General features: G+C 32.5%; 2 long non-coding RNA genes and 1 pseudogene across 13 annotated transcripts; all 3 read left to right on the forward strand.

The window, feature by feature from the left end:
• The first annotated feature begins 529 nt into the window (after nucleotides 1-529).
• Nucleotides 530-1,651, forward strand: LOC108826801 (uncharacterized). Its single transcript, XR_001945544.2, has 2 exons — nucleotides 530-1,307; nucleotides 1,380-1,651. It is a non-coding gene; the product is annotated as an uncharacterized LOC108826801 (long non-coding RNA).
• Nucleotides 1,652-9,023: 7,372 nt separating this feature from the next.
• On the forward strand, nucleotides 9,024-11,602 carry LOC130510723 (uncharacterized). Of its 12 annotated transcripts, none has more exons than XR_008944459.1 (7): nucleotides 9,026-9,496; nucleotides 9,576-9,631; nucleotides 9,700-9,763; nucleotides 10,037-10,124; nucleotides 10,322-10,888; nucleotides 11,001-11,097; nucleotides 11,225-11,602. It is a non-coding gene; the product is annotated as an uncharacterized LOC130510723 (long non-coding RNA). The 12 variants fall into 12 exon arrangements; XR_008944462.1 differs by having other exon boundaries at nucleotides 9,028-9,496; nucleotides 9,700-10,124; nucleotides 10,322-10,439; nucleotides 10,711-10,888; XR_008944464.1 differs by having other exon boundaries at nucleotides 9,028-9,496; nucleotides 9,700-10,124; nucleotides 10,322-10,439; nucleotides 10,715-10,888.
• A 6,293-nt stretch (nucleotides 11,603-17,895) lies between these two features.
• On the forward strand, nucleotides 17,896-18,402 carry LOC130511175 (sterol carrier protein 2-like; annotated as a pseudogene).
• Nucleotides 18,403-18,654: the final 252 nt, after the last annotated feature.

Here is an 18,654-nt window from a genome sequence, read left to right on the forward strand (position 1 = left end):
TATCTCTATAAATGTAGTTATGAATTGATTTGAATCTTTTGTACTTTATGTAGAGTGTTAATACCAAGTTACTTCCCAAGTGTTATCTTCTTGACTGGTCTGGTATCGATGTCAATGTTGCTGAGGGACGGGTTGTTTCATCAGAACCTGATGAGTTAGTTAATGGGATTCCGTTAGGGCCTAATGCTGTGAAGGTTTTAGTTGAAACTGCAACAAAACCAGAAACTTTCTTATGGAGACCTGCGCCTAATATGTTTAATATAGAGGATGCAGTCGGAGAAATGATTGCATGGCATTCCGATCATTGTGTTGTTCCAACAGCAGGTTTACCAGACGACAATGCTCCTAAGGTTAATTATCCTCTTCCTCTGTAGCCAATGAGTCTGAAGCTGAGTCTTTCTTATATAAATGGTTTGTGTTTGTTTTGTTTTGCAGAGCCCTTTCAGCAGTTCAAATAACAAATGCAAACTCATGGACTATGTACGTAATGAGGAAGTCGTTGCTGTAGGTCGATGGCAGACGAAGGAACCACAAACGTTGGTCAATGGACTTCCGCTTGGTCCAAATGCAATAAAGGTGTATGTGGATGAGGTAGTAAACCCTGATGCCTACATATGGAGGCCTACTGTGGGGAAGACAGCTATGGAGGATTATCACAACAGTTTTGTTGCATGGCCAGCAAATAGAGTTGTGTTTGACTCAGAAACACCTAATTCTAAAGCAGGAAGCTCGAGAGCAGGAAGTTCTATTGCCGGAAGTTCAAAAGCAGGGAGTTCAACTTGTAAGAATCAAAAGTCTCCACTAAGTACAACAGCTACTGCCAAACCTGCAACGACTGTCATTGATCATCAGTCTACGAATGAGGATTCTCCTTCAACTCCACCAGCTCCTATAAAGAAACCTGTAGCGCCTATGAAACATAAGTCACCTCTAATTCCACCATCTCCTCTTCGCAGATCAGAGGTAGTTTCTGTCCTTGCATTGCTTGATTGAATCTGGTTGTGATCTTTGAATATTGGTTCTGCTTTTGTGGTTTGTGGTTGCAGCGTAACAAATTCAAGCCTAATCAGAAAATCAAGCTGCTGGACCTATCTGGAAATAACGTGGTGGTCGCTGAAGGACGTTGGTCATCGAGTAATCCTGAACATCTTGTCCACTTTCAACCTTTGGGCCCTGGTGCATGTCGAGTCTTTGTGGATGTTGTGAAGATTAAAGATGCTGCTGTGTGGAGGACATCATCAGAGATCGAATATATGGAAGATGCACTTGGAAGCTGTCTTGCTTGGCCAGAGGATAAAGTTCTATTGGTGAGATCTCGTTTATTTGTTACATATGTGGAAATATGTCAAGCTAATCAGATAATTTGTCTTTCTGTGCAGGTTTAAAAACAGAGCCAAAGGAACCAAGCAACAAGACTCTTTGTGTTTTTAATGACTGTTTTTCAGTGACTCTGTTTTTTAATGACTCTGTTTTTCTAAGACATCATCGGCTTTTGGTTTCTGTCTTTCAAAACGTGACCAAGTGTTATTTGCCTTTTATCTTGTGCTTTTAGAATCTTAACTAATTAAGGTTTATGATGCAATGTGTTTGTCTTAATTCACAACAAGGCCCAAAATTATAATGTTGAAATATATAACAAAGCAAAAGATAACTTTTAGTGTTTAGGGTAATGATAGGGTTTAGGGTAATGATAGGGTTTACTGATTCATTAACAAAAAAATGTAATTAGTAAGTTTATGTATGTAAATGTAATTCAAGTGACCTTTCCACACTTTTGTCATCGATGGTTTATGTATGTTAATGTAAGTTTTAGGGGTTAGGGTATAAATTGGTTTACTTTGAGTGTTTGGTGTTTATATGTTCACAACATGATTTTGTTTTCCATAATCTACTTTGTACTGATTATATGATCATTGTTAGATGTAGATATATATTCAAATACAAGTATACACCATCCTAAATCATATCAAAATCAAAGAAAATTCATGTTGTTCTACAAAATCAAACCATCCATCGTTAGTTCATGCACGAGACAAACAAAAAAAATTCCACTAATTATATCCATTGGATCGAGATGATTCAACGGTGGAGATTAGTTCTTTAGGTTATCCTCGTCATTGTCTCTCATTGGTCGAGAGCTTTTTTGGAGGCAACCTGAAATTTTTCTAATTTTCGGAGCCAAACGAAAATATATTTTCTTTATCGACTTCTCTCTCTTTCCCTCAAACCACCACAAATCTCTCTCAAGGAACCACGATTCTCTCTTAATCCACCACGAATCTCTCTCCTTCCATCTCAAACCAACACAAAATCTGCATAAGCCACCACAAATCTCTCCGACCCTCCACAATTTCATCTCCAATCTCTCTTCAAGACACACGATTTAGGTTACATAGATCTCTTCTTACAGGTTAGCGCCTCATATTATATTTCTTTGATAAATAACCCACAGACTTTCAATATCTTGTTCGATTTGTAGAGATGGTAAAGATCTATTTTTGGTTTAATTTTCCAATTTTATCTTACCTAATTTATTCTTCTAATTTTTCAGTTTTGTCTTCCCTCAAGATTTGAAGCGTTACAGACTCTACTCAATTTCCAGGTCAGAGAAACTCCAATATCTTTTCCGATTTGTTACCTTGTCTTCTGATAGTCAAAGATCTAACTTTGGATTAATTTTTCATCTAGCAACTCTAATGGAAGCAAGGAAGAGCATTGTCTTAGCCCTCGCTGCAGTCGGTGTGAAGCCCCAACCCAAACAGCAACAGCCACAACGTGAAGCGGTCAACACATCTCAGATGCAACGCCCAATACCAGAACAAGGACAGTCCTCAGGAGGTAATGATGTGGAAGAGATAACCAGAGCCGAGTTTAGACGCTCTCAAGGCTACCACTTGACACGCATTGAAGGACCTGAAGAAGACATCGAGCCAATGTTCCTGAACCTTATCAGATCCATGAATGCCCGCAACTCATCTCGTCAATAATAATGCCTAGATTTCTATAAACCATTTGCTTAAGTCTGTGTTTTATTTGCTTCAGGATCTATTGTAGTTAATCATTCTACTCTTTTGGTATGTTTGTAGTTTGTAATTTGTTTCTTTTATGTGCTATATATTTTTTTTTATTTACAATTATATTCAATATTCAGAACAAAACAATTATATCATGAAAAATCAAAATACCTATCAAAATTAATTTACAAATGTTTCATTATACCAAAAATATGGCACTCGAACATTAGCTATGAAAATTAACATCATAGCACAAGAAAAAAGTTATTTAATAATATTTAGCAGCACAGAAAAATAGCTATTATAGATTCACCCATTAAAAATACCAAAAGTTACAAAAACATTTTCCGTAACAAGAAGAAAGTGATATTATAAATTATATTATCTCAGATACAAAACGCCATATAAAACTGTAATACAGCGCTAAAGTGTCGCTATTAAACAAGTTTAATACAGCAATAACTAATCGCTATTATAGCTACACTTTGTCGCAGCACACGATTAGTGCTATAGTAGGGGGGGTCTACCATAGCTGCCGCTGTTAGAGCGTTTACAAAAACGCTATGAAAACCCTATAATAGCGTTTTCTCAGCGCTGCTAATACCGATATTTCTTGTAGTGAGTCACTGATCTGGCGCATAAATCGCGGAAGAAAGCACTTATCCCTGCAATTGCTTCATAAACATTTCGTGGTAATAGTTCCTTGAAAGCAAACGGAAGTAAGCGCTGCATCAACACATGACAATCGTGACTTTTTAAGCCAATAAACTTTCCTTCCTTTTTGTCGATACAGTTACGCAAATTAGATGCGTAACCGTCTGGAAACTCCACATCGTTTGAAATCCAATCAAAGAACGCATCTTTTCCTTCTGCACCAAGTCGGTATATGGGAAAAGGAGCCCTACCATTCTCATCAACATGAAGTTCTGAACGAGCACATATATCGACTAAATCCAGTCTTGACTTCAAGTTATCTTTTGTTTTACATTGAACGTTAAGGATCGTGTTCATGAGATTGTCAAAAAAATTCTTCTCAATATGCATGACATCTAAATTATGCCTTAGCAAATGATCCTCCCAGTATGGCAGATCCCAGAATATACTTTTTTGTGCCAGTTATGTAGGTTTCCAACAGCATCTACCGGAAAACGCGCATGTCCACCGATGTCTGGCGTCCTTTCTGCACCAAAATCTCTTAGCTGTGTCTTCAAACCTTTCCCACTAATTTCCGCAGGTGGACTGTCAAACACCTTCTTGTTCTTAGTAAACAAATTCCTACTCCTACGATATGGATGATCAGGTGGTAGGACAGTCAAACCAACACGTTTTCCTTCCGTGTTTTAGTTGGAAAGCATCAGTGTTATCTTGACAATATGGACATGATAGCCTTCCATGCGTTGTCCATCCAGATAACATACCATATGCTGGAAAATCACTTATTGTCCACATTAGTACTGCCCGCAATTGAAAGTTTTTTTACACGAAATATCGTATGTTTCAGCACCTTGAGCCCATAGTTGTTGCAACTCATATATTAGTGGCTGAAGAAACACATCAAGTGATCTCTTAGGATGCTCTGGTCCGGGAACGAGAATGGAGAGAAACAAAAACTCTCGTCGCAAGCACAAGTTTGGGGGTAAGTTGTATGGTGTAACAATGACTGGCCATAGAGAATATTGTCTTCCACTCTTCCCATACGGGCTGAAACCATCAGTACATAATCCAAGGTAGACATTTCTTCTCTCATACGCAAAGTCGGGATACTTTGATTGAAAATGTTTCCACGCTTTTGCATCTGAAGAATGTCTAATCTCACCATCTGTTGAGTGCTCCGCATGCCATCTCATTCGTTGCGCTGTGCGTTCTGAAAGATACAACCTCTGCAACCTTTCTGTCAAAGGCAAATACCACATCCTTTTATATGGCACTAGAACTCTTCCACTCGTATCTTTATAACGAGGCTTCCCACAAAATTTGCATGTAGTCCGCTGATCATCCGCCCTCCAATAAATCATGCAGTTATCGCTGCATACATCTATTACCTGATAAGATAAACCAACCCCAGCTACGAGTTTTTGAACCTCGTAGTATGAACCTGGAGCTACATTATCCTCAGGTAGAATACCTTTAACAAAATTAGCTATCGCATCCACACAGTCTTCAGCCAAGTTATAATCTGTTTTAATGCCCATCAGTCTCATAGCAGATGATAAAGCTGAATGACCATCTCTACAACCTTCGTACAATGGTTGCTTTCCAGCATCCAACATTTCATAAAATCTCCTAGCTTCTGCATTGGGTAAATCTTCCCCTCTAAAATGATCATTTATCATCTGCTCAGTACCTACACCATAATCTACATCCGCCCTAATTGGTTCTTCTAATCTAACCGCCGGCTGAGGTTCGCTAGTACTACCAAGTTCATAATCAGTTTCCCCATGATGATACCAAATTTTGTAACTTCGTGTAAACCCACTCAATAATAGATGAGTCCAAACATCCCACTCTTTAATAACTTTTCTATTTTTACAATTAGAGCAAGGACATCTTAACTTACCTGTTTCTGCTTCCGGTTGTTTGCGAGCTACCCTCATGAACTCGATTATACCTTGATTGTATTCTTCCGTAAGCAATCTCGTGTCCGGATCCAAATGAGGTCGATCCATCCAAGAACGAAAATAATTTGAAGAAGACATGTTTTTTTGGAATCAAATTCGTGAGACTAGGAGAGAAGAAGAAAAGAAATGGAGTGAATGAAGAGGAAGAGGGGTGGCTGTATTTATAGATGAAATCCTCCCGGCATACTGAGGAAATTTCGAGGAAATTTCGAGGGATACAGACATTTCCTCGAAATTTCCTCGAAATAGTTTAAATCCCCCAACGACTCTCCTAACGGCTCTCTAACGGCTACAAGATGTCATCGAAATATTAGAAATATCCGTTGATTTTTTCCGACGACCCTGGTTTCCTCGGTATTCCCTCGAAAATTACTGAGGAAGTTGGTCTTCCTCGAAATTTCCTCAAAAAATAGTGAGGAAATTTCGAGGAAACCCCATTTCTTGGTTTCCTCGGTATTTCCTCGATATTTTGTCAGAAATTTCCGAGGAACTCATTTTCCCTCGGTATTTCCCTCAGAATCTGCGTGTTTTCTTGTAGTGTTTTCAGGAGGAACGAACACGAATTTTACAAAAGAGACGTGGTCAACAACATGAACAAGAAGCTACTCCTTGACATTTTAAAAGAAATCTCGGTTGATCTTTAAACAATATATCGGGAAATTAAGTCAATATTATCTATGGTTTTAATTTATGTTAAGTTACTTGTTTTTAATTGTAGTATTTGTTTTCTTTGGCTAATATTATAAAATTACTTTAATTTTAGTACTTGTTTTCTTTGGCTGATAATAATAAGTTTTAAACATTTATATATATTGTTTTAAAAATAATTATGTGTTGTTTGCATAATTATATTTTATATATAGTTAAAGATTGAAGAGAAAAATGACTAAAGTATAAATAAATTTTTTTCACTCTATAATAGAGTTAGAAATAGAATTACTCCAAATATAAAAACGCTATAAATTACTAAAACACTAAAAATTCCCACATTAAAAAGTTTGTAATCAATAATTTAAAGTTTTTGTTATAACAACTAAAAATAATCATAAAACTATATGAATAGGAAATCCTATTAAAATATTATCAAATTAAGAATATATATCAATTTCAATATCACTTGGATTGAACTATATACCATATAAAAGATATAAAATATTTTAATTTCAATTTTTTTTTTGAAAACGATAATAATTAACTAAACTATTAAAAGTCTCACATTAACTTTTTGTTATCAATTATTTATTTTTTGTAAAAAAGATATATATGATCTTAAAAATGTATGAGTAAAAAAACTCATTTAATAGATAATTATATTATAATCTACTCTATATCTATGTTAATATCATTTAAAATTAATTATATACCATATAAAATAAATAAAAGTGATTGTTTGGATTTATTTTATACAAAAATATTTTAAATAAATAAGTGTACTGTTTTAATTTATGTGCCCGTGACAGTTTAATTACATCAGAATATTAATATATATATATATATATTTACTTTTTAAATAATATGTTAAAGAACACAAAACAAATAATAGCATGTACAAATAATGTGTATACATTATATTCACTCCGCGTAAGGCGCTTATCTTAACTTAGTCTGAAAGGATACATCCTACAGTAGATTCAATATTAAAATTTTATAGTTATATGTGTCTTTTGTTTGTCAGGTGATTTTTGTTTCTATAATTTCCGAAAGATGTTTTTGAACATTTAGTCTTCGTTGATCATCTGTTATTTAGTGAAATAAAGAATCACAAAAGACGGTAACTGGATATGTATTATATACTAATCATTTACTGACATTTTTATACTTAAAAAGATCTAGTTATTGTATATTTAATTCTCTATTTCATTTTCTTCCATATAACTATATTATAATCTTATGTGATTAGTCTGGACCACTTATGTGGTCCATACAAAATCTATAAGGATAATAGTTCTTAAAGATTAGAAGTTGCACAAATGATTATGAGCTAACCTATATATATATTTTCCCTAATAATATAATGGTAGCTATATATGTATGTATTGTAACTATATAATAGGAAACACTTTTCCATATTGATTTAGAGTGCAATATCTATAATAATTAACAAAAGTACTTTAAACCCCTTTATTAAAAAAATGTAATTTTGAAAAAGAAAACATCAATTATGTCTCGACGAGATGTACGTGAAAAATCTAATGTTTGGTTTAACTTAGAAATTGAAATTTCTCTGAATATTGTTTAGATTAGAAAACAATATAAATGCACAAATATTTTCTAGGGATAGAAGTTTTTACCTTTCAAAACCATATAAATACATTTCATAAACATAGAAATGAAGCGGAGCAACAGCTGCAGAAAGAAAAAGAAATCAGCACCCATAACAAATTTTCGCATAGGGTGACAACATCTATTATACTGGAACAGAAAGAAAAAACCCACTTAACTCCAATAACGTTTTACAGGCTATTGAATGATCTCATGTATGCCTTTTAGGACATACCACTCAATTTAATAGCTGCATGTCTGTCGAAAACCTGCAACCTGTAATAGGTTTGAAGAGTGTGAGTAAAAGTTAGATAATTTGATTACCGAGGTGGAAACTGAAACAACCTGATTTTAACTGCAACATTACCTAGATTCTGCTATTTTAGACAGATCACAGCTTTACAAATCTCACCCTGCAAATCCAATTACAAATAATTAAGACGAAAGGTAACTAAACATGAAATTCCAAATGAGTTTCGGATGCAGAATAGAAAGTCTTACAACACCGATGATGGATGAATCAAACTGAGCATCTCAAAGATCATGAATCTACGCAGCTTTCAGGTTATCTTTCTCTTCTGGCCCAAGTTCGTAGCTTTAGTGAATTTAAACATTGGTATAGGCTTGTCGAGCTGAGCTGTAAGGAATGGTACTTTCACCCTGTCGCTTTCCTTTTGCGAAAGGATCTCAGTCAGTGTTTTGGAATATTGCTTCAGAATCTGATGGAAGAGAATAATTAGAAATCAAATATCATACCTGGTTGTCAATAAGACCAATTATAATCCACTTTTACCGGTGTTTCTTGACTCCCAAAAGTGGATTAAACGAGACATATATAATTCATATTCAGCTTAGCCAATGGAAATGTAGCCAAAAACAAAGAAGTTGGAGACTTGCCGCTCGATTTGTCTGATTTCTTCGCCGTTGCCACACCTGATGTAATTGAATGTAGTTTTTGAATTGTGCATGAAGCAAATATTTGGAGTATGTGTTTATATAAACCGAGAAATAACTTCTATGGTGATTAAATGTGTATATAATGAAGTTTATTGAGTATTTGAATCTACACTGAATTAATTACAAAGAAACAGTGATGTTACCGAAATGTCTGAATCAATACAATACTAAAAGGCAAATATACTCCACTCTAAAGTTGTCCACGTCAGATCAATAAATCAACCAATAAGGAATTGTTGTTTTTCCCCGTCACGCATTCTATTAATCGTAATGAGCTACTGATTTATGTCAATTGGCCCAGCTGCTGATCTATTTCAATTGGCCCAGCCTTAACAAAACCAGCCGCCTTCGTCTCTTCCAATTCCTTTTTTGTTACGACATTCGTCTCTTCCAATTCATCAGAATCAATTCGCCGTTTCTATTATATTAATCATCATCCACTCCCATTCATTCAATAACGTTCTTCAATCCTTCTAATCAGATGCATCCTTCCACCTCCTTGTGTTTCTTCTCATATATAAATCCTTTTGTATCAGTTCACATTGAACCATATTCTAAATCCTCCATAAGACAACATTGATCGACCAGCCATGATACCCGATCATGCTTCCAGGAATCTACTAATTCGCCCTCATCAATGAACAGGTATGTGCCGCTCCACTTTTATGTTTCCTTCCATCTGTCTGTAATCTACTTAACCAGTTTTCGTTTTTTCTCCGTGAAGCAAGCTTCATCTCATCTAATCGTGCTCCACGATACGGCTTCAACTCAAACCAGGAGGTAATTACATCCTTCAGATTAATATCTTTAGATATCACTAAATCTTTTGCTACTTTCTCTTATTGTAGTAGATCAACTGTGTTTACAAAGGATGCAGTCTACGATGATCAATCAGTAATCTCAGAGAGGGAGGTAGTCATTGTTATATCCACTCTTTGATTTGTGTCTCTCAATGTTCTGTTATGGTATTTTCCTATTTTTCCTAACACTCATTGGCCATAAAGTTTTGGATGAATTTCTAATGTTTTCTTTACCACCAAAAAAATCATGGCAAGGTCAAGCTCGGCTCTTACCTATGTTTCTTGGTGCTTGCTTATATTGGTTCTTTTTCTTCATGATCAATTGTGGGTTTCAAATATATATGAGTGTTGCCTATTGTTTTTGTTTTGCACTTCTGTTGTGCAGATTACTTGGACGGACTTAGCCAAAGCTATTGGTGACTACCTCCTTCAGTCAATAGGTGGTTACATGTCTATGGACATGTTTATTAAAAGTGTGTACGCATATCTGACTTTGATATCTTCGGGGTCTGCTAGAAATTACGGACTTTCTCTTTTATGTTTTCGTACCTCTTCTACATGGTTGATTGGGCAAGTAAATGGAGAATAGTGCAGAAAGAATAGGAAAATATGATTAATATTTTAGTGATCGTAAATCCTCTTTAAAAAAAAAAATCGATCTGCTTTTCAGCTTATGACCGAGAGATTAAAGCCGGTGCTTTTCTAAGGATTACCAAGCGCATGGGGTTTGGAGTACATGGTGGTTTAACTGTGCAGTATTTTCTCTTATCTCTCAGTTTCCTTAGCCGGTTAGTACAAATGACTATCATCATGGTCATAGACATGTGTGGTGAAGCTAACGTAAGTGTGATCAATAATAATCAGATCTTTGTATCATTTTTGTCATTATTTGGTTGATTTTACTGCTGATCACATCTGTTTTGGGCTCTAGATGTATTGCCAGTGTGTTTACAATTTTTTACGTACACTTAATATTTTTCATGTATTACTCTCATTTGTCAAGCTACTTTTAATTTGACTGCATAGTTTTTTATTGATGCCTTACTCTTATTAACTCAGACAGACCTTCACCAGCAATGGCTTCCAAGAATTTGAAAGCGAAGGCATCTCTCTCCCCACACGTATTCTTTGATGATGTGGTTCCCGAAATTTGCATTGACACTTTGTGTCGGCTGTGGTGTATGACCATGGCGATATTTCTGGAGGGGTTTCCTCGAGTCCAAGATCCGAATCAAAGGTATTTGATTTCTTCTTTTTTTTTTGTGCTTTTGGTTTTTGTCAGACTGTTGTGGTTCATTTGCTGATACTTCGTTTTCAAACCTTTTGCTTTATGGGTTTCTGGGGTTTAGATCGGAGGTAATGAATTGGATGAGAGACAGGAGTTGAAGAATACAATTCTTAGCTCAAGTAATTTACTGTTACTATCCATTTTTCGAACTCTTGCAGGTTTTTCCCTCTTTTCAACCCTTAACTTGAAGTTAATGAGTAATAAATAACGCCCAATTGTTATTGTTATCATAGATATATTTTGGTGCAGATTCTTATTTTTGTTTACATGTTTGTATCCATATAGTCGGAGGAACTAACAATTGAAAAGTTGCAGAGCAAGCAACTACATCTAATGTTTCACTTCCCGGACGTTTAATAGCAGCAAAAGAACAAATTGATCTGGAAGAGAATGCCCCAAAGAAAGCAGCTAAAGAACAAGTCCTTATCGATTAACGTTTTAGCATCTTTCAACTTTGCTTACATCTTTTTTTTAACACGTAACTTTGCTTACATCTGTTTCTCTCTTTAAAAAAAACTTAGGGACGTGGTTAGGACGTGGTTAGGACGTGGTTGTTATTTCTTTTATCATTGCAATTTTTTTAACAATATGCATCCACATGTTTTGGATTCATAAGTTCTGTAGTCATGTCAGTCTTCATTAGTACGTTCACTCTAACCCACACTTGCAAGTCTTATAAATCGTAGTATAATGCAGATAATATATTATATTAGCCATAATCCTATTGTACAGCTTGCTCTGAGTCTATCTTTGTTACTTTCCCTTTCTCTGCATCTATCTTTTTCGTGGAAAAATCTGTTCCAAGAACAAAAAACGAAGTAATGCAATCAGAGTAACTTACAAAGTCAGCAACAGATGTCAATGCTTGATTACACCACTAAAAAAAATTTGATGGTAAAAAGGTTTTATAGTACTACTCTGTTTCATATTATATGATCTTTTGGTCATAAAACTAATCAATTTTTAATTAAATATTATTAATAATACTATACATTTAAATGAGTTAACCAATCAAAAAATGAAGTACAGTATTATTAGTTAACCAAATTTAAGAAAGTTAAAAATATCTTAAGAATATCAAAACATCTTATATTTTTAAATATCAAATTTTCTCTAGAACATTTTATATTATGGAATGGAAAGAATAATATTAAAAAATCTTGAACAAAACAAAAAGAAGTAAGCTATTACGTTAAAGGATAAATATTTTTTTTTTAAAATACAATTATTTAAACAATATTTTGAAAGTGCTTGTGAAAGTTCACTGGGTAAGCTATGTCAGGTCTGGTTATGCTAGCAACCTCGGATGTATACATGCAGTCCGGGATCACTTTGGGGTGAACATCCATCCAAACTCTTTTTTCATTTCTCGCTAGCAAGCTCAGTTCTTTAGGAAAAAGACCTATGTAAAATAAAAGTACACGTTAACTCTAAATTTTTAAAAATATTTTATCAATTAAGTAAGAGACAAATAAAGAAAATATACACAATTTTTAAGTAGTTCAAAATTGTTTTAAATTAATGATAACAGAAAGAATAGATAATGATGATTTTCTTTTCATCACTGCATTATTAGACTAACATTCTTAAATATATACAATTTTCTAGGCGTGTATTATAAAATATTTAGAATCCAACTAACATTGGAAGACATAAAATTATTATTTTTATTATCTTGATTTGTATCATTCTGAAAGCTGAAAGATATTTAAGATTTAATAAAATTTTCAATTTTAAAATATATTAATTAGCTAAAATATTATAGAAAGTAAGAACAAAAAATATTTACTTTGTTTTCATTTGGATTAAGAAACTAATATCAAAAATATTTAATTTGCTAAGCGTATATACCTAAAAATATACATGTAGTAATATGGTGGTGGGCTAGAAAAGTCTCTAAAACCATTCTGGATATCTTTTTGGATTTGTAGCAATTTTTATAGTCAACTTTGATGCATAAGCAATTTTTATAGTCACTCAATCATTCAATCTCAAACGAATTGTTCTGACTTTAAATTCTTTTGATTGCTTTTAAAGAAGAAAGCTTAGATGATTCCCTTTTGACACAAATTCAGTGTTGGAACTAATCTTCAATATGTGGATTTTACACTATGGGACAACCAAGAATTTATGTTCAATGAGCTGCAAATCATAAGTAATCAGAAATATAAAGTTTTCATGACGACAAGTATATCCCTGAAATATATAAATAATAAAAAGAAAATACAAACTTAAAAGTTGAGACATACTGATTAATAATTCTTATTTGCATGAAAACTATTATTCGTTTCATTATTAGCCACACAATATTACTTTGACACAACAATGTAAAAATAAAAGACTTCAAAGGAAAAATAAGAGTTAAGTTCAATACATGAGTTAGAGATACACTTCCAATATACAACTCATCAAATTATAATCAAGAAAACATAATTATGAATAACTTCCCAACATTTTGAGAACTATTTATGTGTTCTGAATTCAATTTTGATATATTGTCCCAACTAACAAAAAAAGTTAATACAAAAAAAATCGACGAAAATAAACTTTATGAAATATTCAAATAATAAAAATTAGAATTGGAATTCCTCTTATACTATATCCTACACACTAAATAGTTTATAACCACATAAAATTCTACATTTTTTTTATATTCACACAACTACAAAATCAGTCGTAGTATATAGTAGCAATTATCCGCGCGTAGCGCGGAAAACGATCTAGTTTTCATGAAAGAGGAATGATATCAGTGAAGTGGAAAAGTTCATGCCAGTTTAAGGACTTGTTTTTAGAATGGGCTAATTTCAAGTGGGTATCAGCACAAATGGTATATCTTTTTTATCTTGTTGGTAGCCCACTCGCTAACATGTGACTTGGCAAGTAAATATGGCATGATGCATTATTATTGACTAATTTTTCTAATCCCATGTGAGTAGTTATTTTTTATTTTGTATATTACTACTCATTCACCTCTTATGTATTTATTTGTTTGCCTTTCAAATTGTAAAATACATAAAATATGTTTGGTGCAATAAATTATATTTTATTTTGATCTATATTTTAACATCTATTTTTAATATATTTTAATAATTAATTCATAAAACCCTTTGACTAGTAATTTGTGGATAGATAGAGAGTAGTCTGTCATAACAATTTGTGGATGAAAAACTTTGGATGAGAGAATCATAGAAGATTAGTTATATGAACAAAACATTTGTCTATATGTCTTCGTGGATATGAATTGTGTTCTATGCAAAAAATAACAAAGTTTGTGTAACATATAATTTTTATATGAGTATTAATGTTTTGGATATTCTATTAGATATATGTTTTAGATATAGTAGAAAATTTAAATAATTTTACATAACTACTAAAAGCAATCAATAAAAAATGTGTAAACAATTTGGTCTGAATTTTCTGGTCAAAATGTGAAAGTAAAAAAAATGAGTAAACAAATGAGTCATGATATTTACTTGAGGGATTTTGGCGAGCCGACCTTGATATTGGATATATGTATATATTTTTAATTATAGATTTTTGAAGATTCGAGAAAATACCATCAAATAAAAAAAATTTAGGTGAGAAGAATGAAAAAGTTTTGTTTTTTATGGAATTCAAAAGAAATGTGATTCATTAAAACTCGTCGGCGCCGTAAAGCCGAGCCGTAAGAGTTATAATCTCGTATTTGTATGTTTATTATATTTAAATCTTGCCTCTTTCTTGTGTTTGTTCATCTCGGATCTGAGATTTGTTGATGATAAATCAAGATCCAAGGCGAAACCCTGGGATTTCTTGGCGACCAAGTCATTTTTTATCTTTTTCAGTCAGCTTCCAGTCTCTGATCTTGGCTAAAATTGAGGGATATTCCATTTAATTATGTGGTAGTTTAGTACTGCCATCCTGAAAAGTCTAGGATGAAAACATGTTCCATCTCTGTGAATCATGTATGATTGTTGTCTTGTGTGTTTGTTTTTTATGCTTGTTAAACCGGAGATAAGAATTTGAAGGATTCAACTGTTGATTAATTTGAATATATATATATATATATATATATATATATATATATATATCTTTATGAGGAGAATGTGAGGTGAACATAGTAGTTTTGCATTATCAGCGCATTAGTTATTTTGTATGGTGCATTAGACATCATGTGTGTTTTATACTACATCTAGGTTTTCATAGTCGTAGTTCTATGTACATAGTCAGATTGTGTATTTAACATTTTGTACCTCACTGAGTGGTTCTGTTGTTATGCAGCATTCTTTTTCCTCTTTACAAGTGAGCATGACGAGTAGTCGAATATCTAAACGGATTGTCTTTTTTTTTGTCAGTTGAAATTATCGTATTTAATTTTATTTTTTACTTGATTGAGTCATGATATTTACTTGAGGGATTTTGGCGAGCCGACCTTGATATTGGATATATGTATATATTTTTAATTATAGATTTTTGAAGATTCGAGAAAATACCATCAAATAAAAAAAATTAGGTGAGAAGAATGAAAAAGTTTTATTTTTTATGGAATTCAAAAGAAATGTGATTCATTAAAACTCGTCGGCGCCGTAAAGCCGAGCCGTAAGAGTTATAATCTCGTATTTGTATGTTTATTATATTTTAAATCTTGCCTCTTTATTGTGTTTGTTCATCTCGGATCTGAGATTCGTTGATGATAAATCAAGATCCAAGGCGAAACCCTGGGATTTCTTGGCGACCAAGTCATTTTTTATCTTTTTTCAGTCAGCTTCCACTTTCTGATCTTGGCTAAAGTTGAGGGATATTCCATTTAATTATGTGGTAGTTTAGTACTGCCATTCTGAAAAGTCTAGGATGAAAACATGTTCCATCTCTGTGAATCATGTATGATTGTTGTCTTGTGTGTTTGTTATTTTATGCTTGTTAAACCGGAGATAAAATTTGAAGGATTCAACTGTTGATTAATTTGAATATATATATATATATATATATATATATATATCTTTATGAGGAGAATGTGAGGTGAACATAGTAGTTTTGCATTATCAGCGCATCTATCCTATTAAAAGTGAAGTACAAATGAGAAATTACCCTGATTTTTTCTCATTATTTACAATACCCTGCCACTGGTTTTAATTCAATAGATTTTGTTATTTGCAAACTCATTTACGCAGGCCTTACACTTGCAAAGCCCATTCCGTTTCTTTACAACATTTCAATGGGATTCATTTTACTTTTATTAACCTATAACTGAGCCTATTACTATTTTATCTAACCATCTTCAATCTCTAACCAAAATTTAATATACACATGAAATCTTTTAAAACGAAATTGAATCAAGCGTTTGTATAATCCATTAGCAAATTCACATATGAATAACCTAAAAACCAAAACTAATATATGTAAGAAAAATGTACCTTTAAGAATCTTTCTAAATTGGACATTATGTACTATGTTAAAATATCCCGAGAACAAACCAGTATGTCTGATTGTTGCCAAATTCATTTCCAATTGATATAAAATCTTGAATTTAAAACACAAAATTGAGATTAAAACAATATATCTGATAATATCTATATTATTAAAATTGAAATACAAATTAGATTTGTTTGGAAATATGGATAACAATTTTTAAAAGATGTTTGTTTGGAAACTTGAATAGCAGTTTAAAAAAATAAGTTTGTTTGTAAACATAAATAACAGCTTAAAAAAGAGGTCTGTTTGGAAACTTGAATAGCAGTATAAAAAAGATATAATGTTGTTTGGAAACACAATATTAAGAAAAATTAGAAATCTATTATATTATGAGAAACTATCTATTTGGGCCAACTTTAAAATATACGAAAATTAGTTAATATAATTATCTAAAAATATCATTGGTCTAAAATAATCATGAAAAATTTAAACTTTATATATATATATATATATATTTCAAATCAAAATAATAATTTAAAGTTGATTTATATCAAAAATTGGTTTTTACTAAAATATTTTCTAATAACTATTATTGAAAAATGTTTTCAATATATATAAGAAAAATACAATAAAAAGTCAGATTTCATATATCAACTTAACTTATGATTTTTTGTTTCACATTAAATTTTAAAATGATGATTTCATATATCAACCGGTACTGGTCTATTTGGGTTTCGGTTTCCTGGGATCAAATATTTCAGTCTCATTCGAATATTTCTAAATTTTGATTCGGATTTGATTCAAATCTTTACGGGTTCGTTCGGGTTTGGATTACCCATTTAAATTATTTTTAAAATTTATTATATACTTTAAATTTCTCAAAATATATAAACAAAATAACATATTACATATAAACTTGAATAACATATGTCTGAATACCTAAAATTAATATATAAATTGGTTTGGTTTAAATATTTGGATAGAAAATCAATAATTATTTTTAAATATTTTTGGTGTTTTAAGTATACTTTAACGATTTTAATTATTTACATATAACTATTTATATATATTATCAATTATTTAAACCAACTTAAAAGTACCATATATATTATGGATGTTTTTAAATACATTAAATCTAATATATATATATATATCACATACATTCGGGTATTCGAAATACTTCAATTCGGATCGGATTCGGTTTTAATTCTCTAAATACCAAAATTTTAAATAATTTTGATATTTAATCAATTTTCGGTTTGGGTTTGATACTTCTTTTTATATCACGATCGAATTTTTGGATTCAGATTTTTTGTCCAACTCTAATAATGACATAGAAAATAAATAGCAACATATTTTATAAAAATACACCCGCACGGGCGTGCGGGTCAAAATCTAGTTAGTTATTTTGTATGGTGCATTAGACATCATGTTTGTTTTATACTACATCTAGGTTTTCATAGTCGTAGTTCTATGTACATAGTCAGATTGTGTGTTTAACATTTTGTACCTCACTGAGTGGTTCTGTTGTTATGCAGCATTCTTTTTCCTCTTTACAAGTGAGCATGACGAGTAGTCGAATATCTAAACGGATTGTCTTTTTTTGTCAGTTGAAATAATCGTATTTAATTTTATTTTTTACTTGATTTTTCAGTGTGATTTGTTTAACTTATTTTTAAAGGGAAGCGTGCCGGTTGCTATCAAAATCAAAATCAAAATCTTTCATACTTATGGATCACATTAGCTCCTTTGTCTTCTACCTAACCTTCTTAAATCCATCCACACCTTCCTCCTACGAAGTTTTACTCTTATCGCAAGAAAATAACAACGACCCAGCTCAAATCGAACGCAATCATGGATTTAATGAAGCAGCATCTCTCCACCGACGCCGGCAAAGAGCTCACAGATAAGATCGGTCTCGTTTATCAGATCAACGTCGGTCTCGTTGATTTCGTCCAAGAAGTTGATATTCTGAGTACTTTAAACGCAGGGGTGCGATGAAGATCAAGGGTAGTCTCTGTGCTGCGCAGAAGTTCACCACTGACATTTTCCCTAAGCCTTCAAAGTTGTGAATACCAAAAAAAAAAATGAATGGTGTTGCGAACGACCCTATGATTTTTCAAAGGGTTTGAGCTTTTCTAGTTGAGAGTTGATTTTTTGAAAGCAATGTTTTAAGAACTAGTTACTATCAAACAAGTATTAAAAGCTGAATATACTTAAAGGAGAGAGTGTCCACATAGGACTAAAAAATCAGCCAATCAATAGCTTTTAATCCGCCACGTTGGTACTGGTGTTTGACCGATAAAAGTTGGGCTTCGTTTCTC

This window comes from Raphanus sativus, chromosome 4, assembly GCF_000801105.2.
Source record: "Raphanus sativus cultivar WK10039 chromosome 4, ASM80110v3, whole genome shotgun sequence".
In the NCBI taxonomy this organism is placed as follows: domain Eukaryota; kingdom Viridiplantae; phylum Streptophyta; class Magnoliopsida; order Brassicales; family Brassicaceae; genus Raphanus; species Raphanus sativus.